The 15,365-nt window shown below is 36.1% G+C and overlaps 1 long non-coding RNA gene across 3 annotated transcripts in view; it reads left to right on the plus strand.

Annotated features, from left to right (window-relative positions):
- Positions 1-5,793, plus strand: part of LOC118930949 (uncharacterized) — a 93,109-nt gene extending 87,316 nt beyond the window's left edge. For all 3 annotated transcript variants that reach the window (XR_005032216.2, XR_005032217.2, XR_008997856.1), the window contains one exon: positions 5,519-5,793. This is a non-coding gene — a long non-coding RNA (uncharacterized LOC118930949). The remainder of the gene's footprint in view (positions 1-5,518) is intronic.
- Positions 5,794-15,365: the final 9,572 nt, after the last annotated feature.

Raw genomic sequence — 15,365 nt, forward strand, 5'->3', positions numbered from 1 at the left:
GGCTAGTAATTTTCTCCTACTTCCTTCTCAGATTTTTTATCAAAGTTACAGTAGTATAAAATAAGTTTAGGAGTGTTCCTTCTTTTTCTGTTCTCTGAAAGTATTTGTATAATATTGAAATTGATTGATCCTTGTATGTTTGATGAAACTTGCTGTTGAAGCCAGCTTGATCTGGAATTTTCTTTATGGGAAGATTTGTGCTATTATTCAGTTTTTAAAATGGACTATCCTGTTTTGTTTTGTTTTTTTTTTCTACATGAGTCCCTTTTGGTGAGTTACATTTTGGGGGGATTATTCTATTGAAATTTCCCTTTTTTTGACATAAATCTGTTCATATTATCTTTTTAATATGTACATCAATAATAAGGATGTCCATTTTTATATTACTGATAGTGCTTTTTGCCTTCTCTGTTTTACTTTATTAATCTTGTTAGAAGTTTGTCACTTAGTTTACTTATTTTTAAAAACCAACTTTTGGCTTAGTTGGCCCTTTCTATAGCATGTTTATTTTCTACTTCATTAACTTTCACTTTTTACTTCTTCATTATCCTTCCTTCTTATTTTTTTACATTTATTATACTGACCTCTTCGTATTTCGCTGAAATGGATAATTTATTCATTACTTTTCATTTTGATGTATTTTTTTTTAAACATATGCCAAGCTATTAATTCTTAAAACCCTACCTTGGGTGGATCTCTAAGTTTAGCTTGTACTCAGATAAAAATATTTTCTAATTTTAATATAAGTTTTAGAATGCATTAAAAAGGAAATGCATTTGCTAATTTCCAAACATAAAGGATATTTCTAGGGATTTTTTAAATGAATTTAATTTCTAGTTAGAGAAAATGGCTTGTGTGGTTTAAATTCCTTGAAATTTGTTGGAAATATTTTATAGCCCAGGATATGATCAGTTTTTTATAAATATGCACATTATAAACAAATATGCATTCTGTGGTTGTGGAACAGAACAGTCTATAAAAATCTACTAGATAACATTTTTAAGATGAGTTATTCAGATTTTCCATATTCTTATTTTTCTTTTTATTGAATCCTTATAAAGAAAATTTTGTTAAATTCTCCCACTCTGATTTGTGTTCTCCCACTTTGCTCTTTCTTTTCATTTTATCAATATTTATCTTTTATTAGATACAGTTAAGTAAAAAATTTCATAATCTTTTGGTGATCTGTGGCCTATTACATCTTTTCTCATTGTGAAATGACCCTGTTGAAATACAGTAAGGCTTTTTGTTGTGCCATCTTTTTTCTGTTATTGCTATAATTAAGATCCCATTTGTGAGGAGGAGTAACATTTACAAGGTATATCTATTTCCAACTCTTACACTTTTATTCTTTTTGTATCCCTATTTTTAATATGTATCCTGTTTATTTGGTTTTTGCATTTTAATCTATTTTATCTTTGCCTTTTAATTATAACATGGCTCATTTATATTTAATATATTAATGATATATTTAAATTCTACCATCTTTTTGTCCTATTTGTACAACCTGCTGTACATTGCTTTTTTAATTTTTCCTGCTCTCCTTTGTGATTGTACTATTTCTTGTTACTGCATTTTTTTCCATCCTACAGTTGGAATCTACAACTTTCTATTCTTTAGCAGCTACTCTAAAAAATACCTGACACTTCATTAATCAAATACAAAGTTATTCAATACACATTTTTTGCGGGAGTTGGGATTGAAAACCAGACAGTTGGCCTCCAGAGTCTGTTCTTTTACCACCTATTTCCATTTGCATTGCTGATGGGGAGAGTAAGGTCATATCACAGAGCTGAATTTGAACTCGGCTTTTTTGATGCCCTAGGTCAGGTACATTCCTCAATAAACTAGAACTTACCTCAGAAGCCCCAGAAAAATCATGAGAACAAACTCCATTACTTTTGAGTATTGAGAGGTTCAAAATCTCTTATTTGCTTCATTATAGAATTACTTCAGAATCCTTTATGTTGTTTTCGCTTGTGTAAAATCTGAAATATATTAAAAGATACCTACTGCTGTGTTGCCTATTTGCTTTTCTCTTTTTAAATGTTCTAGTGAGAAGTGCTGCAGAAATTTTGTCCTGACATGTGGGGGCCCAACTATTTCCTGCCACACTCAGCTTGGGGGATGTAGCCTCTGGGTTATATTCTTTTGAAATTGTCCTGCTGAAATGCATGTTTTGATTTTGGGATTTTCCAGATGCTTCAAAAGCAGGTCCCATGTGTTAAAATTTGTGGAAATTCAGCATGTCTCTCAATGTGAAGCATCTAAGTAATTCACAAATTTAGAGCAGTTAGTCTGTTAGTTGTGATGAGGAGATTGCTATTTAATTTTATTTCATTCTATTGTTTACATATTATGTTTATTCTTCTATGCTTTTTTTGTTTTATATGGGTTTTTAAAAAGTCTCTATGTTTAACATTTTGAACAACTTAATTTTTATGTATAATTATATCCTCTGGCTACTTAAATTGAAAACACATTATAAATATAAAGCAAATTAAGATAAATAAATGGATGATGTGCTCACTACTGACAGGTTGTCCCTGAAATTGTCTGCTTATTTCAAGTTTCAGAATCATATAATCACATAATATTTTTAAAAATTGGAAAGAAATTTAGATACCATGTCCACAGACTTTCTCACTTTACTGATGAGGAAACTGAGACCAGGAATGTTTAACAGGTAATGGTGAATTAGTCCTAGAATCCAACTTTTCTCATTCCTGTTACAAAGCCCAGAAACATATGTCATTTGTCTTAAACATAATGATTTCAAACATTAATGAAGTGTGATTCTGAAATATTACAATGTTTATATAAGTCTAAAATTTTAGTCTTTGCCTAGGTATCCTGTCTTAAAATTTCTTATTGGGGCTAAACCACTTGCTAGTCACTTTGATAGGTGCCAGAGATTTAATGGTGAGAAAAACAGCTATAATCTCAGACTTTTACAAGTACCATATGATATAAATGGAAGATAAATGTGAGACTCCAACTGATGCAAATATTCATTCCCTTTTCCCAACTCATTCCAGTCACCTCTCACAGATCTTTCAAACCTTAGACTCAATTTCCTTTCTTGAGAGAAACTTTCAGACTAGTTTAGATCTCTAATAACACACTTTTCTGTTATTTACATGTTTTTACTCACTCTTATGGGAGACCACATATATTTGAGATGTGTGAACTAGACCATGGAAGGCTTTATAGGCTTTGGTAAGAACTTGGGTTTTTATCCTTACATAATGGAAAGCCTTTCAAAGGCTTTAATAATTGCTGTGTTTTAAGAAGATTGCTGGCTGCCTTCTTGTAAGGCAGTTAGCATTGTTGAAGGAGTCCAGTTAGAAAGCTGCTGTACTGGTTCAGTGGAAAATGCTGGTAGCTTATTGTTGGGAATCTCCCAGAATAGAGAAATGGATGAATCTGAGAGATATTTAGGCATTAAATGGAAAGGGTATTGGTAGAGAATTGGTAGGGAAATATTGTAGGTGAGGGAAATAGCAAAATAATGCCAATGAATGCAGGTCTTTCCAATAAGAAGTGTAGCTTTTCTTCACTATTGAATGTGGACTGGCCTCTTGACCTGCTTTGGTCAATGGGACAGCAGTAAATAGATGCTTGCCGAGCATTTGCATACAAGTGATCTCTCTCAATGAACTTAAAACTGCACATGTGACTAATCAGGCTGGCCTGCTGAAGGATAAAAAGCCATGTAGAGAGAAGCTCCAGTGATCCAGCTGGCCCAGTGAAGATCCTTTAAAGAGCTCAGCTGAGAACAGTCAGCCTGGACCGTACCAGAAGGATGCCAGGCTGATCACAGCCCAAATTGCTGGCTGACTGATATTTGGACTAAATAAATGGTTGTTGCCTGAAAAAGTTGAACGGTGGCTTGTTACACAGCAAGTGCTAACTGGTACTGCATGTGAGAGAGAATTCTATGAAATGGATAGAATTGATATTTTTCAAGAGATGTCTGTTATATGAAGATTCCTAAACGACAAGGTCTAGCTCCTCTCATCTTTGTTTCAGTAGTTCAAATTTAACTAGATCCAACTTGTTAACAGCCCACTTTATGTATGTCAATTCCCATAGCCTAACAAGTTTTTCTTTCAAAGGTTTATTTTGTAATTTATCTTTTGCTTATTGCTGTTTTCCTCTGAGTAAAGGTTTTTAGGGTTTTTGTTTCTTTCTTGGTTCGTGCAAAGAAAGCCTTAAAAAACCAGATGTAAAAATCAGTGAGGGAAAATGCTTTCTAATCACAAAAAAATGTATATGTTTAAGTAGATAGGGAAACATTTCATCACTGAAAAGTTTTGATGTGGGAATTCTTGATGCATTTTGTTAATTAAAAACATCTATTTATAAATCTGAACACTCTAATACAAATGCTTGACATGATGGAAATCTCTGAAAATGTAAAGGGTGCTTTATCTGAATGCAAGAAAGGCATTGTACTCATATTAGGTTTCAAATTAGTTTTAGATACCCCACAAAGAATAGAGAATATTCTGTCCTTTAAACTGTATTCCTTATCGATCTGGGATAGTATCTGTTAGTTATGTCTATCTGAGGTAAGTGAATGGCTTATTTTCATATACAAAAAGATTTAACAAGAGAAAATATTAGACACAAAAATGAGTATCAAATTAAAGATATTTACTTATCTATTTTGTGGTAGGTAGGAAAGTTTTCTTCACCACCATAGAAAGTCAATCTGATTATTTAAAGACACATCAAAAAGTTGTCCAATTGCTTTTTCTTTTTGTGATCTGTAAATTTTTCAGCCTTTCATAGAAAAAAACAACTTTAGAAAGGAATCTAGGTGTCAGATATGTCTTAACTTCTTTGTTATTTAACAATGTCTTGGGTATTGACTTGGCTGATAGTCTTATGCTATTAAAATCTAATTGAAAATCCATCAAATATTTTAAAATTAATTTTAAAACCTATAAGGTGATTCTGTTATTAGAGAAGAGGCACACATTGGCTAAGTGTCCTGTTTGAAGTGACACATCCAGTGAGTGGTAGAGGTGGGGACACACCAGGGCATGCTGACATTTTGGCATGATTTTCCCCTTGAAAAATCATTACAGCTTATAGTAAGTGACACGTACATCTCTGTCCCAAAGAGGAATTGAAGAAGCTAGTGGCATGAGGAGTTTATACTTTGCTTTATGGTTGCATGTTTTTAAGTAATGTTATAGCAAAATAGTGTAAATCAACATTGGGGAGGGGGTGTGAGCTTAGTAACTTTGTCCTTTAAAAGTGCCCATATATTACTCAGTTTTGACACATACCGTATTGTTCCATCCAAGTTCAATATTCTGTGATTATGTGATTCTTTTGGCTGGGGGTTTTGCTCTTACAGGAACCATTTCAAATTACTTTGGTGGATGCTCTGTAATCCTACTGTACTGGGAAAGAGTTTGGCTCTTTTTACACAGGAGCCTGCATTTATTAAACTCATCCACACCCTGTGGTGTGTTTTTATGCACACTCATTTTGTCTTCTGAAGGAAGTTTCTGCATGCGGGAGAAGGGCGTGAAGGAAAAACCAAGTCCTGGGCTCAGCCTGGATGATGATTACAACTGAGACACAAAAACATCTGCTGGGTTAAAGGCTCCAGCTGTTGGCCATGCAGAGCAATCACACTCAAAGCTCTCGGTCAGGAAATTAAGAAGACTGTGGTGTCACTGGATCAAACTGTGAAGAATTCTGGAAAGACTAAATATTGCTATCCACACTGACGTTTGACCACTACAAAGGACATAATAAAATATACTTGTTTCAGGAAAATTTCCTTTTCATTCCCTCTATTTTTATCACTGAGTGTAGTCAAATAATCTTGAGCCATTCTCAGAAAGAAGTGAACCTATGGTACATAAAAACCCTGAGCTGAGATGAAAATGTTCTATATCTTTAATTCACCTGTGTTTTTCTTATCATCATCAAAGAAACTTTGCCGATATTTTTGTAGCAGAAAGTACTTTTGAAACAGATTTAGCATTTAACTCATCACTGTTGATAATGCTTTCTGATTTTTCCTTCATCTGTAGCCCTTGTTAGACAACACAAAGTCTAAATTTCAAAAAAGCACACACCTTAGTTATTTTTAGGACTTGTCAACAGTATTTTCATAAAATCAATAGGCTATATTGATATTGACTAAATAAATACCCATATCCCTGAAGGACTGTCCTGTAATGTGCCATGATGGTAAATCCCATTTGATGGATGACCCAGTGGAACAAGTCTTATAATTCCCTGGAATATGGAAAGCTAAAATTTTATAAAGTAAAGGAAGGAATAAGTCCGAGTTTATTTTATTTGATGCATTATTAGTATTTAAGCACAAATAGCCAGAGCAGAGAAAATTATTATAATTGAGCAAATACACATACCCTAAAGCTTCTTTGAAACTCTGGGAGAGGCAAAAAAATATGATAGATTAGGTAACTAATTCTCCAATTATTAGAAGCAAAGAAATGCATTTTTAATGGGTCTTAAGTATTTGGGCAGAAATACTTAACTCTGATGCCTAACGTTCTATCGATCTGGAGGAACATCCGTTCGCAAAATGCTCCTGGTCCCTTGGCCCACCCTCCCTCCTCCCATGGATGTCAAAAGGACTGTCTGATTGCCGGGCATCTGCGATGGCTGCCACTCAGTCATGTGGGGGCTGACCCACTAGATTCCTGTGAATGGGGACCAGTCTCCTGTTTCTCCTTCTCTTTCCATCAGGACCAGAGGGAGGCAATGGCCTGGGTAAGTGTATTTGCTCTGCAAGTTCAGAATCTCCTTTGAGTTAAGTTTTTCAAGACCAAAGCAGTCAAATTGGGAACTGTCTCACTGAGTAACCTCCTCCAGTTTAACATTCATAAGATGGGAATTTAGCCCACAGTGGGTACAGACGTAGGTGGGTGAGAATAATGTTTTTTATCAGACCATCTTTACCCTAACCTTGACATACTTAGTTAATTCATTGAAAACCTTGTGAAATGGAAGACAGGTCATATAAGTGCAGACAAAAACACATACAGGGAGACCTAGGGTAGCATCAGGGCTTTAAGCTTTGTGTTTTAGTAGACGACTGTTCATCTTTAATTTTGGCAGTGTGCCATGGCTTATGCTATGGAGAGTGACTGGGTTTTCAGGTGGCTTTAGGATTTAGGCATAAGCCCTGTGAGATTCTCACCTTGAAAGATCATTGCAAGTTAAGGTAAGTGACACTTTTTTAGAGGCTGGTCTCAATTTGCATAGAGGTGGTGGGCCTTAAGTGAAGAAGCAGGTCTCAGTAAAGACACAAGTCTATGCAAACATAGGTGGGTCTTAAGAGCTTCAGTTCAAAACCACAAGCTGAGAAGGCTGGGTAGCCTGAGAAAATGTGCAAGGACCACATAGGCCTTATCCAGCATATAAACTTGGTTTCAAATGCCACGTATGTGACTATCCAAGGGCAAGCACGGATTTCACAAACAGAGTCTTCATGTGTGTCTAGTTAGTAATGGACTCTGCCGCTCTTGGCTGAGTTTGCCATGTTTTCCATCAAATCCCCAGGACACTGAAAGTGCCAGCTCTAGGTAGGAGGCACCATTTACTGTAACTTTGCCCTGCCTTTGGAGCCAAGAAAGGGAACCGGGAAGAGTAACCTGCGATTTCTGAGACCAGTACTGACCCAAGAATCACTTTCTTCTACAAGTCTCACATTGCTCTGTGTTTGTTTATTATATCAGATCTAACCATCCATGAACTTTTTAAGACACAAATAATGGCTTCTCTCAAATAAGAGTGACAGAGTTTATTACTAATTCAATAAAAGGAACAGGTGCCTTTGCCATAAGTTAGTGACTTGATCCATCTTGGAGCTTCCTAAGACAAATCTCCCCTGACCACCTGCAGCTCTGGAGGATGTCTGAGGAAGGGTATTAGTGCGGAAACTTCACAAAGGTAGGAGAGGGACCTCCGTGACCTCCAGATCACCTTTAGTGTTTAAGTCTCTACCACCAAAAATGCCTTCTGTTTTGTCAACAGTCTTGTGAAAGCTTCAACTGCTTTTACACTTTGAACCTAAATCATCAAGAGTTTGGTAAACAAGTTGCACAGTAAAATGAACAGCTTATAGTTTCCTGGTTTTAAAAAAAAAAATTATTATTTTGGCCCCAGTCTGCAGAAAGAGACCCATAATTACATTACTGATTCCAGATATGACTTGAATCTTGATTTACAGTTTAGGGGAAGGTGGGTATGAACATTTGGAACTGAATTGGTTACTTTTGTGATGTGACTGAATTCATCCCATGTCTGCAAAGAATAACTTAATTAAGTTCCCAAAGTGCCTTAGGGTGACAGAGGACAAGACTTAACGAACTTTAAGGCATTGCAGAGTAACAAAAGAATTTTTAGGCATTGTTCCCCAGCTACGAGGAGGGCCTTTTAGTGTATTCTGCTTTGAGGGTCCCTAACAATAGTGATGCTATTATTCCAGCCAGAGTTTCCAGCCCTGAGTTTCGTTAGCAGAGACAGCAGAGCCAAAAGGCACTAATGGCCTGTGCCATCTGGCTTGTCAGCAGCCAGGTTCAATGAAGTAGTTAAGAAATATAGTCATTATTTATGCATTTTGGCTCTATTATTCATTTTGGTATATTTTCCCATGTTTCCACTGATTAGTCAAGATCAAGACCAGGCCGGTGTCTCCTTGCATATGTCATTTCTGTGAAGGTTTTAACTTAAGATAATTTTGTAGTTTATTTGAGTAGAAGATTCTTCTCATAGGAAACAAATAGTATCTTTTCTGTTATTTGGTAAGCTATTTAGAAATAAGCTACTTAAAACATTGCATAATGTACCTCTGTTGTTAGGTTAAGGTTTGGATTTAAGATTGGAAATACTTGGAAGCATGAATGGTGTAGAATGCTAGAGTGGCTTATTTATGTCTTCTTTCTAAATTGTACTCAGAGTTTGGAGTGATTAGAATTGATGGTTGCTTCCCTCTAGAGATCTAAAAGCAGTCTGAGGCATCCTTTTGAAAATTGTCTTAGCAAATTAAGAGCTTGAATGAATCTAATAAAAAAGTAGGCAGTTTTTCTTAACATCACCCAATTTTTCAGAAGTCAACCAATTCAAAGCCTATCTTTCTCTCCTGATTTCCTTTGCTGCATCCTTCTTTACTAAACTGCCCTTAATTTTTGGGTTTTTCGAGGGACAGATACTCATTTCACATATCATTATGAAGAAATAGAGATACAGAGAGAGTAAGTTACTTGCCCAAGCTTGCACAGATATTAAGTAGCAGAAGTGAGATTTGAACTGAGGCTTCATGAGGTTCTGGAGTCTTTAATGTCATAAATTCCCATACACAGGCCTAGACCCTCTTGAAAGATTCTGATTCAGAGAGTTTGAGTGGGGCTGGAGAATCTTGTTTTTATAACAAACAGCCAAATGAAGTGATTTTTCTTATCAGAAAGTTTTGGAAAACTCCACCGAATAAACATACAATATTTATCCTGGAAATAGCAAACATTTAACAGTAATTTTGGTTTTGCATAGAAATGAGAAAATACCTATGCAAGTTTGAAATCATGTATGTTATCTCCTGGGTTCCAGATTCTTACATAGCTCTTTCTTATGAGTAAGTTGGGAAATGTTTTCCAAAACTATTCAGGAAAATAGCCTGAGTGGCCTAAAAGTGGCCTAACAGAAATTAGGCAGTAGGTCTGAAGAAACGGGTCGTGCCCTGCATTGTAAGAAATCACTGAAAATGGAACCAGCCAGTCTATAAGGATAGACATTTTTCCTTTGTTCAGAAGCTTCTGTGACCTGCTGGACTGAGGCAAGAACAGGAAATATGAAAGTCTCTGTTTTCTTCCAAAACTCTTTTTGGCCTGCTGGATATACAGGAAGTGGTAAAAAGCTGTATGGTGGCTCAGTAGGAACTGAAAGTCCTTGGGCAAATCAATCAGATCTGACTGTTCACATCAGCAAGCCAGGATAATAATATTGGCTGAACTTATTTGAATCCCATCTGGATTTACTTACCAGCAAGTGTAAAGTGTTTTCAAAATACCAAATATTATGTAGGGCATCCAAGCAGCTTAAATTTCTGCAGCCCCATCCTTCCCCTTCCTGCACTGCGGGGTACACTGCTCAGTGTGACGGAATCGAGTAAAACCCAGGCTTGCCCAATACGGTCTCCACGAACTGCTTGTGCCAGCCAAGTCCTGCCTGAGGGCCACCAACTCTTTATTAACCTCTGACAACAATCCTGGCAATCCTGAAGAAAATTGTGTTTAAAGCCTTATTGGTATCTGAATAAAAGCATATGAATGCTTTGCAAATACAAAAAGTCATCACTGTGATTAAAAATTTTTTATTTTCCCAGCACATAATTTAAAAAATTACTTCTCCCTGCCAAAACCCAGGCCTATTGAACTATGTTTACTTTCATACATGGAAAATACATGGGCCTCTCCTGTTTTAATTTTGTTGACATTTCAAATGTTCTGATCTTAGATCCCTTTGCATGGCTGCTAGACCACTCAGGCCTAGCATGAGTTACATGCTTATATAGGAACTTGTTACACATTTACTTGATTTATAAACCTTGATCCTAGCTTCACTTTATGCTTCCTACTTTGTTTACCTTCAGTTCTGTTTTTATTATCCAACTAATATCAATATTGTGTTTTAATGTGTCTTCAAGTTGCCTTAAACTCCTGGAATAAAAAACATGGTTGTTAAATAAAAAGAAGAGTTTGTTAAAAAACACTTGCTTGCTTGGCAAATCCTTACATCCATCCTCCAGAACTCAAGATGCATAAAAATATGAAGACTATCTCTAGTTTTCTTGCCATGTGTATTTTTTTCACTATATACCACAGAAAACCTTATTTTTCTACTGTTTTTGAGTACATAGTGTGCCTGGGAAAAGCAACTTGATGCATTTGTAATAAATGTCCTCAGATTTGTCCTCTTGAGACATCTAAAACATTTTGCATGGAATTTTTCACATTGATGGACTCCACTTGATTTCTGTTTTCTGGGAGCACTTATTTAAAGCAGAGAAGCAAAGGTAAAGAAGCACTGAATTAAAAAAAATAAAAGCAAGTGAATTCAGGTTGAGGAAAATTCACCTTTATAAAGTTCCTCCATCTTATTGCCTCATTCTCAGAGCCTATTTAGTACTTGGAAAAATTCATAACCTGGCAAAATAAAAGCATTCATTCTCCTCCAGGCGGTAAGCCAAATCAAACCATTCTTTTTAATTACAGGTGAATAATAACACCCTTAAATTTCTTACAAATAACGTCAGCCTCCTTTTGCTTTTTGACTGATGGAAGGTGATGAATGAAAACCTTTTAATTCCACACAGCTGGGTGTCTTTTGTTGCACTTCCTCTCAGAGGTTGCCCTGCAGATCTGGCCTATTTTGTCAGATGTGCTGAGAACAACTTGCCTGTCTGGAGGTGGAAACAGCCTTCAAACAGAAGACATTTGTGTGATTGAATGCCCTGTCGGGACAGCAGCTGTGGCAGTCAATGTATGAGGTGGAAGATATGCCATTTGTTTGAGACTGTGTGTGTGTGTGTGTGTGTGTGCAAGTGTGTTTTGATTTGATGGTTCTCCCGGGACTAGAGAAGTCCCCTCTAGCCAACCTTTGTCCTGGTATGAACATGACTTTAGTATTGCTGTCATTTTAAGGCTGCCCTTTTAAATAGAGAACCTACTGCCTGGACCGAAAGTCTTTGTTCCCATCTGGACGTTAGAATGCTCAGTAAGCCAGACATTCCTTGAGCAAATCAGGTCTATGAGCTGCAGGTCTCAGTGACATCTGGATAAGGAGTTGACTCGTCCCAGGTTGGAGTTTATTCAGCTTCTTCGGAGAATGAACTCGGAGCATTTCCCTGGGAAGATGGTGAAAGAGTACAGCGGCCTTGCTTTCTATTGGCATAATGGACATGGGTGATATATGACAGAGGGCATCTGGACCTTCTGCCGGGGGTGCTGTGGTCTGTGTCTCTGGAGGCGTGCAGTTGCCCTTAGTGGATAGCCTAGTAAGCAGACTCCAGTCTACTAGGGCTCCGTTCTTCTCGAACAAGGGCCGGATCACAGGGCCAACAAACCCGTTACCCAAGCTAGAATGAAGCCCTGGCCTTGCTAAATTCTTTCTTTGTGCTAGACTAGGCGCAAGGTGTTTCTCAACCACCTTGTGAGATAGGTGTTATCTACAATTTGCAGATGAAAAGAAGTTAATAAAATGAGACATGGAGGAGGGCTGGAGGGCGAGTATTGTGAATTTAGGAAGTGGTAGCTCTAGAGAGTCATGCCCAGATCTAGCTTGAAATCCTGTGCTCTTTGCCAAAGTTAACTTTATTATCATTTTATCAATGTATCTAACAAAGCGGAAAGAGATCCATTTGGAAAAAGAAACTACACATTTGTTCTTTAAGATGTGTAATGATTCTCTACAAAGATGTCTAAATTATTAGGATTTATTTAATACGCAAGCATAATTTGCTAGATTTTCCTTGATATTCTTCCTCTTTTACTCCTCTTAAGCAAAACTAACCCAACAACCATTACTGGGATGGTATTTGCACACCAGCTGAGAAAGAAGAAAAGAAGACAAGGTGCAGAGCCTCCCTTCTTTGGAACCCAGACTTCTTTCCAGGTGCTTTTAAATTCTTCATGCGGCCCAGGACACATGATTAATTCACTAAACAAACCCAGTGACTAATCATCAGCATATAAGTAGTACCTACTATGAGTTTAGAGAGTTTAACACTTTCGGTTTGAATATAAATGTTGTGTTTGTAGGAACTTTGAATATGGTAAAGAATTGTTCTTGATTAGCTGAAACTCTCAGTAACTGAAGGAAGCCCAGCATGTTTACACTTCATTGCCTCAGCACTACAGATACTTGGCAATGCATAGTTCTTTGTTTTGGTGACTGTCCTGCACATTAGAAGATTTTTAGCAGCATCCTTGGCCTCTTCCCACCAGTTATCAACAGTACTCCCTCACAGTTGTGCAAATCAAAAATGCCTCTAGATATTATTAAATGTCTCACAGTAGGTTAAATTGCTCTTGGTGGAGTGCAATTGCTTTTAAAGATGTGTGATCATACCAAGCAAGAGTTAGTATATATATATATATATATATATATATATATATATATATATATATCCAAAACAGCACAGAGAGCAGGGGGTGGTAAATTGAGTTACATTGTTACAAGTTTCCTATATATTTTATATTAAGTAGTTTAATATTAACTCTATATGGTTGGTAATAACTTAGAATTTTTAATTCCTAGGGCAACCACTAAAAAATGCAGATACTGAAAAGCACATAGAGAAATAAAAATGGAATTCTAAAAATGATTGATTAATTCAAATGAAGACAGGAAAGAAGAAACAAATGAGCAATAGCACAGCAAAAACAAATGAGAAAAAAGAAAAAGGGCACAAAATGGCGTATCTAGATCTAATCCTTTCAATAGCTGCATTAGGTGTAAATGGACTGTTTTCTGATTAAAGGCAATTAGTGTCAATCTGTATAAAGCAGCAAGGCCAAACTATGAGTTGTTTCCAAAAGATGAATTTTAACTAAAAAAGGAACAAATATCTTGAAATTAAAAGGATGAAAAAGTATAAACCATGCAAATACATACTAAAGCTGAATAGCTACTTAAGATCAGTCACAAGGGTGAGTACATCAGGAAGAATTAATTTAAATGTGTATATCCCTAAAAACAGAGTTTTGACATATATAAAAGAATAGCTAATTGATGAAAAGGGAGATATAAACAAAACCAGGATCATATTTGGAAATTTTAACATATCTCTCCCAATAATTACAGTAATTAAGCAAAAATAATCACACTAAGAAAAGAGAAAATATGACTAACCCTATTGTGTTAATCAGGGTTCCCCAGAAAAACAAAACATATATTTATATTTATTTATTTAGAAGGAGATCATGTATGTATATGTATGAGGAGATTTATTATAGGAGTTGGCTCGCCTGGTTATGGAAACCAAGAAGATCCATGATATGCTGTCTCCAAGCTGGAGAACCAGGAAAGCCAGTGGCGTAATTTAGTTTGAGTCCAAGCGTCTGAGATGCGTTGTGGCTGGGAAGTAGGGGAAGTGGTGGCAGCTGATGGTGTAAGCTCTGGTTTGAGTCTGAATCTGAAAGCCTGAGAACCAGGAGCACAGATGTCTGAGAGTAGGAGAAGATGGCTGTCTTAGCTCAAGCAGAGGGCACATTTTCCCTTTTTCCACCTGTTTGTTCTATTAAGGACCCCTAAGGGATTGGATGATGCCCTCCTGCACTGGTGAGGGTGAGCTTTACTCAGTCACCTGATTCAAGCACTAATCTCTTCCTGAAACACTTTCACAGACACACCCAGATATAATGTTTTACAGCTCCCTGGGCATCCCTTAGCCTAGTCAGGTTGATACATAAAACTCACCACTACAGCTATTCACCATCTTGAACTCGAGACATCTACAGAACATTTAACATGAGTTCAGAATCCCATTCTTTTAAAATGAACATGAACTATGAACCAGGACAGATCATATTGGGCCATAAAACAAGCCTCAATGAATTTCCAAGGACTACTTTTACTGGTAATTATATTCTGTGACTATATGGAATCAAGTTGTAAATAAATAAAATATCTAGAAACATCCTAAAATTTGAAAGTTAGACAATTAACTTCTGAATGACTCATGGATCAAAGAAGAAATCACTAAGAAATTAGAAAATATTTTGAGCTAAATGCTGATGAGAATACAAAATATCAGAAATTTTGGCATGTAGCTAATGTAGTGTTTAAAAGTAAATTTATACCTTTAAATGCTTATGTTATAAAGGGAAAAAGATTAGTGATCTAAGTTTCTACTTTAGAAGCCATTGTGATTATCTTAAGACTATCATAAGATTATTTTTTAAGAAGCTAGAAAAAGGTAAGAAAATTAAACTCAATAGGTGAAATAACTTAAAAAGAAGAAATCAAGGAAATAGGAAAGAGTTGCAATTGAAAAGTTTCTCAAAACCAAGGAGCTGGTTTTTAGAAAAGGTGAATGAAATTTGTAAACCCTACAAGAAAAAAAGAGAAATCACAAAATACTAGTAAGAAGATTGAAAATTGGGATATTAATTCAGATCCTACAGTAATCAAAGCATTTTAAAGAGATATAATGAACATATGTGAATGAATTTGAGAATATGGATTAAATTGTTAAATTCCTTAAAGCACAAAACTTACCAAACACATCCGATACCAGGAATAGGAAGTACAGTATCTTATGCAAATAGGAAATACAAGTGTCTTATATTTATCAGAAAAGTTTAATT

Source organism: Manis pentadactyla, chromosome 5 (assembly GCF_030020395.1).
Source record: "Manis pentadactyla isolate mManPen7 chromosome 5, mManPen7.hap1, whole genome shotgun sequence".
In the NCBI taxonomy this organism is placed as follows: domain Eukaryota; kingdom Metazoa; phylum Chordata; class Mammalia; order Pholidota; family Manidae; genus Manis; species Manis pentadactyla.